The sequence below is a fragment of the Euphorbia lathyris genome, chromosome 1 (genome assembly GCF_963576675.1).
Source record: "Euphorbia lathyris chromosome 1, ddEupLath1.1, whole genome shotgun sequence".
NCBI classification, from domain to species: Eukaryota; Viridiplantae; Streptophyta; class Magnoliopsida; order Malpighiales; family Euphorbiaceae; genus Euphorbia; species Euphorbia lathyris.
Window position 1 is genome coordinate 20,990,502 of NC_088910.1, and position 13,528 is coordinate 21,004,029.

Sequence of the window (13,528 nt, forward strand, 5' to 3'; positions counted from 1 at the left end):
TCTGTTTGTTTAAACAGATTATAATTTTCTGGCAACATGTAAGCCACACTAAAAGTCTAGGAAAATTCATTGTTATGAATTTTAAAGACTTGGTGATAAAAGAAAAATATGTTTTCTTTAAATATGATGATGATATGTGAAAATTTTCATATTTGATATTCTCGCGCGTAAGGGTGGATTTACATTAGAAACGTGAAATGTCATAAATTGACAAATCTGAGTAGTGATGTTATCTAGCCGAGTTAGACGCTGGTAGATGAACATTAGTTGTCTAGATTTAATTTATGAAAGTCACTAAAAAGGTAGAAATCAAATTGCCTTATAATAAGTACGTCACAATGATGGAATCGAAGAAAAATATCATATAAGTCGGTGAATATGCGGTATAAAAAGCTTCTGTATGATGAGTTACAGATAGAAAAGCTTCCGTGTGATAACACCGTTAGTCAATTGATCTCAACGAGTGTCATCCTTGTTGATTTTGTAGAATTAAAGGATAACACAGCGGATCCGCTAACCTAGAGGTTAAACCGAGATTAAATTGAAAAATCAACGAAAGGAATGAGACTAAAGCCCATAGAGAAGAGGCGTTATGTGAAGAAAAACCCTACCTAGTTGACTGGAGATCCCAAGATCTAGGTTCAAAGGGACAACCTAATTGCACAAACCTTGCGCGTTCACTGTGGGGGTTAAACCCTCGTCCATTCCTAGATGTAAACAGTGACACCAACGGGAAAAGGTTAAGCTATATGCTTTTAATGATACATTGTGCGTCAGTATTCTGAGCAAATAAATCACCTATGTCAGAGTGAAGTGAGGTCGCTTCGATGGAGATTAGTGTGGGGCCTAGTTCTCTTAAACTCTCGCAGAACCAGGCGATGTTCATGACCATAACGAACATAACCATGAGAACCTATACCGTGTTATGTTGATATCTGTGTGGGGTATATCATCGTTTACACAAACGGCAGAATAGTTCAAAGACATCGCGTCTACTAGTCAGCCAGTAAAGTAAATATACTTTCACAAGGGAAGGTTCAAGGCACATTAGCTACCTATCCTATGCAGATATCTTATGTAGAAAGTTATCACCACATCCTAATCGTCTCGTTTCTAATTTTATTCATGTGGGGGATTGTCGGAAAAATTGAATAAAATTATATATTAATTTGTATACCAACAAACACATCCTTTCATGAATAGTCGTGTCTGTCGTGAACAGTCTTGTCTGTCCGTGTATAGTCGTGTTCGTTCGTGAAAAGACATATCCTTTCGAGTTCTATTTATATAGAATGGATTGTCAAATTCACTGTCAGTTAAAAAAGAAGTTGAAAAAGTTGTTGTTGTAGTTTTTAAAATACTCTTTGTCTGTTCACATTGTTCTTGTTTTCCTACTCTGGTGATAACTAGGCTACACACGGTTTGAGTTCGCTTGCGTAATCTGTTGTATCCTGGGAGACGATCGTCAATAGCGACGACATCTGTGCTAATACATGCCTCAGATTTGTCTAACTCCTTCCTTTTTTAATTTCCAATTTTACTGTTGATATATTTTTCTGTGTTCGTTTTGTTCTTTGGTTAATCACATCTAACATTTTTAAGACAGACGGAATCGTTTGTCTAACAAAAAAAACAATGGAAAAGCGAAAAATGAAAAAAAAGACGGGATAAAATATGAAAACACACAAAAAAACTGAAAAACGAAAAAAATGAGAAAAATGCAAAAAGACACATGAAAATTACATTTAACTAAATAAACATGTGTATTATAATAATAATTGCATTTTATCAATTTTATTAAAATTTGTCAATCAAACATGGTAATAGAATCATTATTCCATTCCATTATATTACACATTTGATTACATTACAACTTTAATTATATTGCATTACAACGCACCAAATCGACTCTAAAATATTCGGTTCGGAAACTCTTGTTTACTTTTTTATACATGAAAAGTAGATTTCCAACAACAAAATATTCTTACTTTTTCAACCACAAACATCAAACAACAATAATAATAAAGAGTAGGTAAATCGAGCCTATGTTATGTAAACATTGTCTATTTTTCACAAATTCAAATTTTTATTTTGAGGTAAGATTCAATTTATTTCAGTTCTATTACCATTCTTTTAAACTATTTTTTTATAACAGATTTTTGTGGATAAAGATGTCGTCCTCAATTGGCAAGTCTGACGTGAGAGCACACCAAATTAATTTTCATTTTATTTTTCTTTATGATATTTTTATTATAATTATGTTTTTATCATTTTATATTATTTTTCTTCATATGCGAAAAGGATTTGGAATTTAGAGGTGCTGAGTGGAGTACTACTTATCTGGAACTTGTTCAACCTCACCATAATATCACTACTACCTTTATAAATATTTTTTAGTTCTAAAATGTATATTTTTCACACTATACATATATGAAATTAATTATCACATTCAGAAATATATAATCATGGTGACTTAAAAAAAATGATGTATTCATCCCTTGAATACTTATAATTATAAGTACACTCATTAATTTTGTAGTTAGGATAAAATGGTAAAGAAGAGAATGACTCCGTAAATCATATTCAGTCGGATAAATCTAGATCATTTTTTCTCTCGTGCTATTTGAGAGGGGTTGTTGTTTTCTCCGTTGTGAGAAGTTACCCTAATTTTGTTGCTACCTCTCGATGGAAGATTGCTTTGAAAAATTGTTCCTAGGGCAAGACGCTGGTCCTAGGTCAAGACGCCATTGGTGGTTCTGAAGGGCTAAACGACTATTATTTAATAGGTCGATTTCTGACTGATCGAAACATAAAGTTCCTGATAATGAAGAACCGGATGGCGGGGCTATAGTGTCCTGGAAAAGGTATCACAAGTAGGGAATTAGGGGAAGGATGGTTCTTGTCCCAACTTTATCACTCATTGGATTTGAAATACATTATTGACGGTGCCCTTGGTATACGCTGGCCATATCTTGCTTGTTTGCCCTACCAATTTGGGTTCAGTACATGATGTACCAATTAGATACATGTCGACCAATGTGGGAAAGCTTTATTGAGGACTATTCTAATTATTTGTCATTAAGTTTGTAGTGTTTCTGTTATTTACTTCTAAATAGTACCATTATTCTCTATGTCCTTTGTTAATTGGTTATTTTGTTTTGTCTGTTATGGTGGCTGCGGCCTTATATTGGTATATACGTGTCTCTTTTCATTATGATGAAATAAAGGGAATATTTTAGAGGCAATCATCTTCTTCTTTCTTCTATTATTCCTCTGTATTGAAATTGCTCAAATTCACTCATCATGGTATCAGAGCACAGGCAATACAAAGGGGAATAAGAAATTTGTTGTTGCTTCATTTTATCCACATCATCAATCTTAGATCTGAATCTCTCTCTTCTCATATACTTCCTTTTTTCTTCTTGTCTTTCTTCTTCTTTTTCTCTTGCTCTATTAGTTCTCACCATGGCTAACACTAAAATCACCTACAAGGAGATGTTAAATCCTCTCTTTTTGCATCCATATGATGGTACAAACACAATTTCTGTTGATAAGCTGCAAGGTTCATCTGACTACCGTCTTGCTTCAAAACGCAAGCTTGGATTCACTAATGGCACATTGGAGAAACCAATTGACGATGAAACCAAAGCAGAGATGTGGGACACCTGCGACAACATGGTAATTGCATTGTTAACATTTAATGTTTCTCCGACCATTAAAAAGTCTGTGATATAAACTCAGTAAAGAGTTATTTGAGGAAAAACAAAATCACCTATCTGTTAATGAGTATTACACTGATATGCGAACTTTGTGGGAAGAATTAGATTCTATGAATTTGTTGCCTGTGGTGACTGATCCCTCAGAAGAAGTGAAAAACTTGCTCAATGCAATAGATTTACAGAGAGAAGAGGCGAAACTTTTTCAATTTCTGAATGGATTAAATGATACCTATAATGCCCAGCGAAGCCAACTCCTTTTGCAAACTCTGTTGCCTACAGTGGAAGTTGCATCTGCAACACTGCAATAGGAAGAAGCTCAGAGAGAGGTCCTCAATCCTCAGAAATTTGATGCAGAAATGTCTGCAATGTCTAGTAAGGTGCAATCGGACAAATCTCAGGTTTGCTCAGCATGTGGAGGAAAGGGACATGGCATTGATAGATGTTGGACAATAGTAGGATATCCAAAGTGGCACTCCAAATCCAAAAACAAACCTCGAAATCAAAATGCTTCGAACCAAAATACAAATTGTTCATTCTCACCGAGATGGAACTCTAGGTCTTTCGATTCAAAAACTCAATTTACACCTAAGCTAGCTGCAATTGCCCAAAGCCAGAAAAATGAAGATGCCTCAGCATGCCTTCTTTTCACTCCTCAGTAGCTGAATCAATTGGCAAAACTGATGCCACAGCTCCAGTGTCAACAACAGCGCGGATCTGAAACAGACGAGGATATTGAACATCATTTCTCTGGAATGATATCTTGTCAATCTGCAATTGTTTCACCAACTGAATGGATTTTGGACTTTGGAGCTTCAGACCATATGACCCATTTGCTTCAAAATCTCATACAACCCATTTTATCCCTTACCACACCTCATGTTCATCTCCCTAATGGTCATACAGCTGCAATCTCTCATATAGGAAGTGGCATCTTGCCCACTAGATTGAATGTGCTATGCGTGCCTCATTTCAAGCATCATCTTTTGTCTGTGCAGAAACTAATTACTGACAACAAGTGTGAGGTATCTTTTTATCCTTCCTATTGCATAATTATTGATTCTATTACAAAGAAACTGATGGGAGTGGGCAGAGCCAAAAATGGCTTATACTATTTGATTAATCATCTCACTACACACTTGCATACTGAATGGTTACATGTTGTGGATAGACATATATGCTTAGTTGTTGATGCTGAGACTACACACACTGCCTTAGAAATGTGGCATCATCGATTGGGTCATGCACCCTTGGGAAAATTACAGTACATTCCTTGTGTAAAACCTCATATTTCACAACCAGTCAAACTGTGAATAACTTGTCCTTTGTCCAAATTCACAAAACAACCATTCTAATTGAGTCAATCTCATGCTCTTGCACCATTTGACCTTATCCATATTGATATTTGGGGACCATATAAAGTGTTGACCAGGGACAAATATAGATATTTCTTGACCATAGTTGATGATCATTCTAGGAATACTTGGGTTTACTTGCTAAAGCAGAAGTCTGAGTCATTAGCTGTGTTGGAAACTTTTGTGAACTATGTCAAAACTCATTTCACTAAACTTGTCAAGTACCTGAGATCTGATAATGCACTAGAGTTTGATGATGTTCACTGTCAAAACTTCTTTTCCACACATGGAATAATACATCAAACTGCTTGTGTCAAAAGGCCCTAATAAAATGCTCGCGTGGAACGAAAGCATCGGCATATGCTGGAAATTGCTCGAGCACTTCGCTTCCAGGCAAGCCTTCCTTTATCTTTTTGGGGCGATTGTGTTCTTACAGCTGTACACATTATTAATAGGTTTCCATCTCCTGTCATTCAGAATACAACACCCTATGAAATGTTATATCAACAATCTGCCTCTTATGGTCATCTTAAGGTCTTTGGTTGTCTTGCATTTGCCTATAATCCTACATTTCCTTCTGATAAACTTTCTCCTCAGGGAGTGCCATGTGTCTTCCTGGGTTATCCACCCACACAAAAAGGCTACAGACTGTTAAACCTCACTACTAATCAAATTTTTGTTTCTCGAGATGTCTTGTTTCATGAGCATATATTTCATTTTCATCCAGAATCTGCTAAATCTTATATGCATCTGTTGCCTTCTTTTCAATCACACACCCCACATTCTGATCTCTTTGATGAACTATCTTTATTTATTCATGTTGATCATGACACTTCAACATCCTCCTGTCCTCAGTCCCCTACATCACCATCGTTATCTTCTCCCGCTGCTAGTTCTTCACCAGAACCTACCTCTCCATCTCCTTCATCATTATCTAGTCCAACAGCTCATAATTCTCATATTTCTACTCAAATAGTGCCTTCCCTTCATGTGCACAGATCTACTAGACATCATGTTGACCCTCATTGGATCAAAGATTTTGCCACCTCTTATGTTTCCCATATGGCAGATGCCACTGTTCATCCCTATTTTACTTGTTTCATTGCTTCTATTACCTCTCATTCTGATCCAATTCACTTTAAAGATGCTGTCAAACACTCACATTGGGTCGAGGCTATGAACACTGAGCTCAATGCCTTAGAGCTCAATGATATAAATCCCGACTTGTCATTTTGGGTTGCCGATAGAAATATGGTGAATATTACATAGAGACATTTGCTCCGGTTGCCAAAATGACAACTGTGAGGACTATCCTAGCTGTTGCAGCTATGGAAGACTGGTTTTGTTTTCAAATGGATGTTACCAATACGTTTTTACATGGTGAGATGAATAAAAATGTCTACATGAAAATGCCACAGGGTTACAACCACTATGGATGTCGAATTCAACCTGATTGGTCAGAGTCCTCTCTTAAGGCTAATTCACCTCAGTATGCAGACTTAAGAAGTCTTTGTATGGCCTTAAACAGGCACCAAGACAATGGTTTTGCAAGCTATCTACCACTATTGTCTCTTTGGGCTACCTTCAATCTAAATCTGATTATAGTTTATTTGTCCTTCAAACTGCAACAACTATAACTGTGATCCTTGTGTACGTTGATGATCTGCTTATTATGGGGAATTCTTTTCATTCTATTGAACATCTCAAGTCCATGCTCTCAAAAAGAAATATGCTTATGATATTGTCAAAGAATTTGGTATGCAACATTGCAAGCCATTGCAGCTGCCACTGGACAGTCAGCACAAACTCTCTACTGACAAAGGAGATGTTTTAGCCGATCCAACCTCTTACCAGCGGTTGCTTGGAAAACTGATTTACTTAACTATCACCAGGCCAGACATTGGCTTCCCTGTTCAGTTATTTACTCAGTTTTTACATCAGCCACGAACCACTCATCTTCAAGCTGCGAAGCGTGTTGTGTGATACTTACTTAGAACTATTTCTCAAGGAATCTTGTTGGCTTCCTCTTCTGCAGCCAAATTAACAGCTTATTGTGATTGTGATTGGGCAAGTTGTCCAACTACAAGGAGGTCAAGTACTGGTTTCTGTATTTTTCTTAGTCACTCACCGGTCTCTTGGAAAGTTAAGAAACAATCTGTTGTTGCTCGATCCTCTGCAGAAGCAGAATATCATGCAATGGCACTGACAACATGTGAGGTAACCTGGCTATCTGCGCTTCTTAAAGACCTCGGTATCAAACAATTGGCGCCTACAACTCTACATTGTGACAATCAAGCCGCCTTGTCTATTGCTGCTAATCCAGTTCTTCATGAGCGCACGAACCACATTGAAATCGATTGTCACTATGTGCGTGATCAAGTCAAGGCAAGCAATATTATTCCCACACATGTTTCTTCCTCAGACCAGATTGCAGATCTTCTAACCAAGGCTCTTCTTATTAAGACTCACCTCAAGCATATTCACAAGCTGGGAGCTTCTCCCTCGTCTACCTCGCCTGCTTGAGGGGGAGTATTGAGGACTATCCTAGTTATTTGTCATTAAGTTTGTAGTGTTTCTGTTACTTGCCTCTAAATAGTACCATTATTCTATGTGTCCTTTGTTAATTGGTTATTTTGTTTTGTCTGTTATGGTGGCTGCGGCCTTATATTGGTGTATGTGTGTCTCTTTTCATTATGATGAAATAAAGGGAATATTTTAGAGGCAATCATCTTCTTCTTTCTTCTGTTATTCCTCTGTATTGAAATTGCTCAGATTCACTCATCAAGCTTTTGGGTCAGTTCCTCAGAAGCTATGTGGATTATGATGCCAACAATTTTTGAGACAAAATGACCCGTCTGCACCGAGTAATTATCAACCACGTCTTTCTCGCAAGATACACTTCAATCTGTCAAAATTCTTATGTGCGGCTAAGAATCTCCTGAACCTATTATTCTCAATGCTCAAGTAATCATAATTAAAAAGAGTAAATAAATAAATATGAGAACCCCAAAATAATTGGAACCAATTTTACCAATTCAAAATAAATAATAATAATAATAAATTTTAATCACAAAATTCCAAACAGGTTTGGATATGGAAATTCAGATCAAGCCCTTCTATTTTTTTTTGGACAAGTTTGAGATTGATAAAAATATCACATCCAGTCTGATCCACCTTATTGCTATTAATTAGTAAATATATATATAAATTTTATTTTTATAATTAAAAATGATGTATATATTTTTTAGGTGAATTTATATGGGTTAATTTTAAATTTTGATTTTTAAGTCCGAATCTAATCCGGTCCGACTCGAACCGCCTAAATTAATAGGGCTAGATTGATTGAATATTTTTATATAAAAGCCCATTAGGCTCAGACCAGTCCGGCCATGGACAGTTCTAATTTTAAGTGACATTAACCTTATGTAAACCTACGGTGATTTTCACCTGGTCAGTGACTGAGCAAGTGAATTTGATCGGTCGTCATTAGATCTAAGCTTGTTAAAATCATATGGTGGAGATTAAAACAATCGTATGGTATAGATTTATACCTCATAGATCTAACGGTGATTGACTAAATTTACTTGATCAGTCACTGCCGAGAGGTGAAAAATACTTTTAAACCTATATAGAATTTAAAGCTCGCGATTAATTAGTATGTCCCCACTAATTAGATAAATCCAAAACCTTGTAGCTTAAAATCAACAATTATTGTATAATCCACAAAATGTATAAAGTTTTGAAAGAAATGAAATGAGCATCACATTTTAATTGTTTAGGAGAAGGCAAATTAACATTTGGACACAACTATGTAAAATGAAATTAAAATAAAGTAAATAAATAATTGTGGGTATGGGTTACAACTTACAACTAGGTAGCAAAAGACCCATATTTATATATACATATAATTAAAATTTACCAACCGGCAAATATAAGGAGAGGACCCCTCCATGATACTATTAAGGCAACCATATCTCACATTTTAGTTTACCTTTTTCATGTTTCTCTAATTCGGACCCCTTTTGAGTTGTGAGTTGTGTTTATATATATTTTAATTACTATGTGAATAATTCTTTTCATATATAAATAAATAAATATATATATATATATATATATATATATATATATATATATATATATATGTCTCAAGTTTATCTAACACCACTTCAAATTGTTATTATTTGACCAAAATTTGTTCATCTTCTTTATCTTAATTCAGTATCCTACACCTCAATAAATATCATTTTTTTTATGTATTTTTTTCTTAATATATAGTATTAGAGCTACACAGATCATTCCATCTCGTCCATATTTCATTATTCAAGTCTTGTATTCCGATTCTATTTGAATTTCATTATTCAAATCTTGTATTCCGATTCTATTTAATATATGGTCTTTTCTTTTAAAAAAAAGGTTGTAAAAACTTTTGACTTTAAATATCTATAAATAATAGATTAAAGAACTTTATGTTTTACACATTTATAAACATTTTCTTTTAATAAAGTTCATTTGCTTTATATTGCTATCAAAATAAGAAATTTAATTAAGACTGTTGGTTTAACTTTGTTGAGGTGGTGTGAGCAATTCTTCTCTAGGTCCACTCAAATTTGATGATCAAGCGATCAATATAGAAAAGAATTCTAAGTGCAAAAGTAAATCACTGGGCACCTCTAAATCACTAATATGTGTCATGAAAGTGAAGTACAGAAGCAATCAGTAGCTAATGATTAGCTAATTATTGGAGGCAGTCAATCCAAGATAGATAGGGTGATAAATAGGATAAGTTCCTTTTTTTTTATGTAAATTACATTTGTACCTTTTTTCTTTCTTTACTCATAATGTGTGAGCTATGTTTTCCTTTATATATTGTAACGTTTTCTTCTTCAAAGGAAATAAGAAATGGAGCTTCTTATTCTCATCAATTCTTAATTTCTGTTATGAATTTGATCTTATGATGGTATCAACGAGATGATAACTTTTTCTATGGTTCTTCTATTCTTTTTTTTTTGTTTCTTTCTTTTGAAGCATGCCCCCTGATTTCCTTTATAGGTGGAAGATACCCATTGTAGTCCATTTTTTCTCCCAACTAATAACAATACATCTCTCACTCTGTGTTCATATGTTTTACATGGATCACACTATGATCAATAGTCCAAGTCTATCAAAGTGACTATAATTCCAAAAACAAGTATGGATACAGATCTATCGAATAACGACCACAAGATGATCCAACCTATCCAATTTGGTGGAGATGCAAACAATATGGTTCTTTCATGGATCACATTAAGTTTCAAATCAAATTGCTCAGTTATATAGGAATATCGTAAGGATCATTTTTTGCAACAATATGGTTTGATTTAGCTGCAGATATATGGGAATATCTTATGGATCACTTTTTGCACGGTGATTATATTAGAATTTCTAAATTATAAAAGGAAATTCAATATGGTCAGACTGTACTAATTACCCCCATTAGAACTGTACACCCCCAATTTAGATTTAACTTTCCTCAATACATTGTTTGTTACAGAGTCACCCATTATTTGATATCTAGAAGAAAATTAATCTAAGGATCAGATATTTTTATGATATTTGCTGCTCTAAATTGTGTGATCTAGAATCTGAATCTGAATAGGAAGATTGGATTTGATAAAGTTGTTGGAGGATTATACCAATTGATACAACCTCAAATATATATAGTTCTCCAATCTCTTCCCTTAAAGTTTTCATCAGTCATTTCCTTTACGGCATTCAAGGTCGAGATACCCCTCACCTAAAAGAAGTCATGTATTACAACAATTTTTACCTTTTTCTCATTTGGATTGTCAAGTTACATATGATATCTGTCATTAGAAAAAAGTTTTCCCTTATATATAATTCAGTCTCATTCTATATTTGATTCGATGCATATAGATATATGGAGACCAATATAATATTTAGTTATTAGTTACCATTATTTCCTAACCATTATGGATGATTTCAGTAGGTTTATTTGGCTACATTTGACGAATCAAAAGTCTGATACTCGTGATGTTATTGCTTATTTCTACAATTATATTATTAATATTTTTAAATATTTAGTTAAAGTAATCATATTAGAAAACATGCCTAGTTTTTATTCCACACATAGAATTGTTCACCAACTTAGTTGCCTTGAAACCCCATAGCAGAATGGTGTAGTTGAAAGAAAACATAAGGGCATTCTCAATATAGCAAGAGCATATATGTTAGGAAGTAATCTGCCCAAGTCATTTTGGCTTAAAGCTGCATCTCATGCAATATTTTTAGTAAATAGTGATATCTTCGAATACAAATGATACTTCCAATCAGCCTTAAGAAGACCCGAATCAACAACAAACAGTCAGGGAGGGACCAAAATACGACGTTCCTTCTCTGATGCTTATGTTAGTAAGATACTTTGGAGAAAGTAATAACTTGAAAGTAGTATCTAAGTGAAAAAATAAATATGTATGTACCTTGTGATGTATGTTTGAGGCTATTTATAGAGATTTATTTACACACCTAAGGTGTTAAGTACCTTTCCATATGTAGGCATTTGATTAGGTTCGGCTCCTTTCTCTTTTCACCATTCTGCAATATACATCATGCTCTAGGGAATATGAGCGTATCTTTGGAATCCGGACTGTCTATTAGTCTATATGTCTAGTTGGTTAGATTTTATGCTAATGCTTCTAGTTGTTAGATGTGTTAAGATTACCAACTTGATTTAGAACATGCCCATTGTGCATGCCCATTCATTTGATTCAATATGGACATATTCTCTTATTCTGTATTATATCATATGTCCCCATATTTGCTTTTATAAAAGCTCTCTAGGGCTTTATCGTTTGAAAGAATGAGCATATTTACAAAAGCGAACCGCAAAGAAAAACTTGCTCTTCAGAAAGCTCAATGCATTTCTGATTTGGAAGATCTGATTCATGAGAAAGATGTTGCTCTTAAAGGACAATTGAAGACCCTTCAGACCTTACAAACTGAGATTGGCAATGTTAAGAAGGACTCTAGCAATTTTTTATGGGCCCGAAACCAATTTGAAGCTAACATGTATGCTTATAAGAATAAAGTTGGTGACCTGGAAGCCGAATTAGCTCAGACCCGAACTAAAGTGCTGAAGGAGAAAGAGAAAGAAGGTATGGCCATTGCTCAAGAGTCTAGTTCTTCCTTACCGAAAAAAGTGGAATTGCTGGAGCTAGAGAAACGAACTGCTAGAGTCATTTTTAATTCATCACTATAGGAGTTAAAAGAGAAAATGTCTCAAAATTTGGCATATATGACAGAAGATGCCCAAAATCTAGGGTTCAGTCGAGCCTTGAAGTGTTGTGTACTTTTCTTAAATACCCTAAAATCAGTTTACCCCGAAGCTTACTTAAATTTTGGTCTAATCTGCTTCCTCCCGAAGAGCCCGATGATGTTCCTGAGGTGCCTTTACCTGGCGAATTCCCCGATACCTCCTTTTAGCTTTTTGTCATTTATGCTTTTTTGCTAAATATATATTATGTTGGAAGATAAACATATTGAAGTTTATATATAAAATATCTTTTCGTCTTACTTACTTTAATAATGATTTTCACGTTGCATGAATGTGAAATATAGCTTTCAGCCTCTTTTTTAGAATGTATCGACTTTATGATTGTGACTAGAATCCTTGTAGCATGTATAGGATTAACCTTTAATATAATAAAAAATGATTCTATGTAAGATTTTGAATAAAGGAAATCATATTGTATTGTTTTCTATTGTCCAATAACATGATTTACAACCTTTTTAGCTAATTACTAACAAATGGTGGGTTTACATGAGTCGTCATTGATAAAATTTTCGTAACGCCACAACATTCCAAGTACAATGAATTTCTCTACCTGAGAGCTCCTGAAGTTTATATGTGCGTGTGTTAATGCATTTATCAATTTGAAATGGTCCTTCCCAGTTACAACCTAATTTCCATTTACCCTCTCTAGATTGAGATGCTTCGCCATTCTACAAAACAAGAACTCCTTGAAAGAATTGACTGGGCTAAACCCTTTTATCGTGAGTTGCCTTCATTTTCTGCTTGTAAGCAGCCATTCTGATTGAAGCTTGCTATCTTTTATCTTCCAAAAAGTCTAGCTTCTGGCGCATGCCCTCTTTGTTACCATCCACCTAATAGTAAGTCTCTCTAGGACTGTCTACTCCAATTTCTACCACAACGAAAGCTTCGGTACCATATGTGAGAGAGAATGGCGTTTCACCAATGGCTGTTGTTGGAGTCGTTCTATATGCCCATAAAACATGTTGGAGTTGATCCACCCACAAGCCTTTAGCATTTCCCAGTCTCTTCTTCAATCTATGTATAATCGTTATGTTCGTTGCTTCAGTCATTCCATTTGTCTATGGATGAGCTATCGAAGTGAAACGAAGTTTGATATGAAGATTCTCGCAATATGATCGGAACGTTTT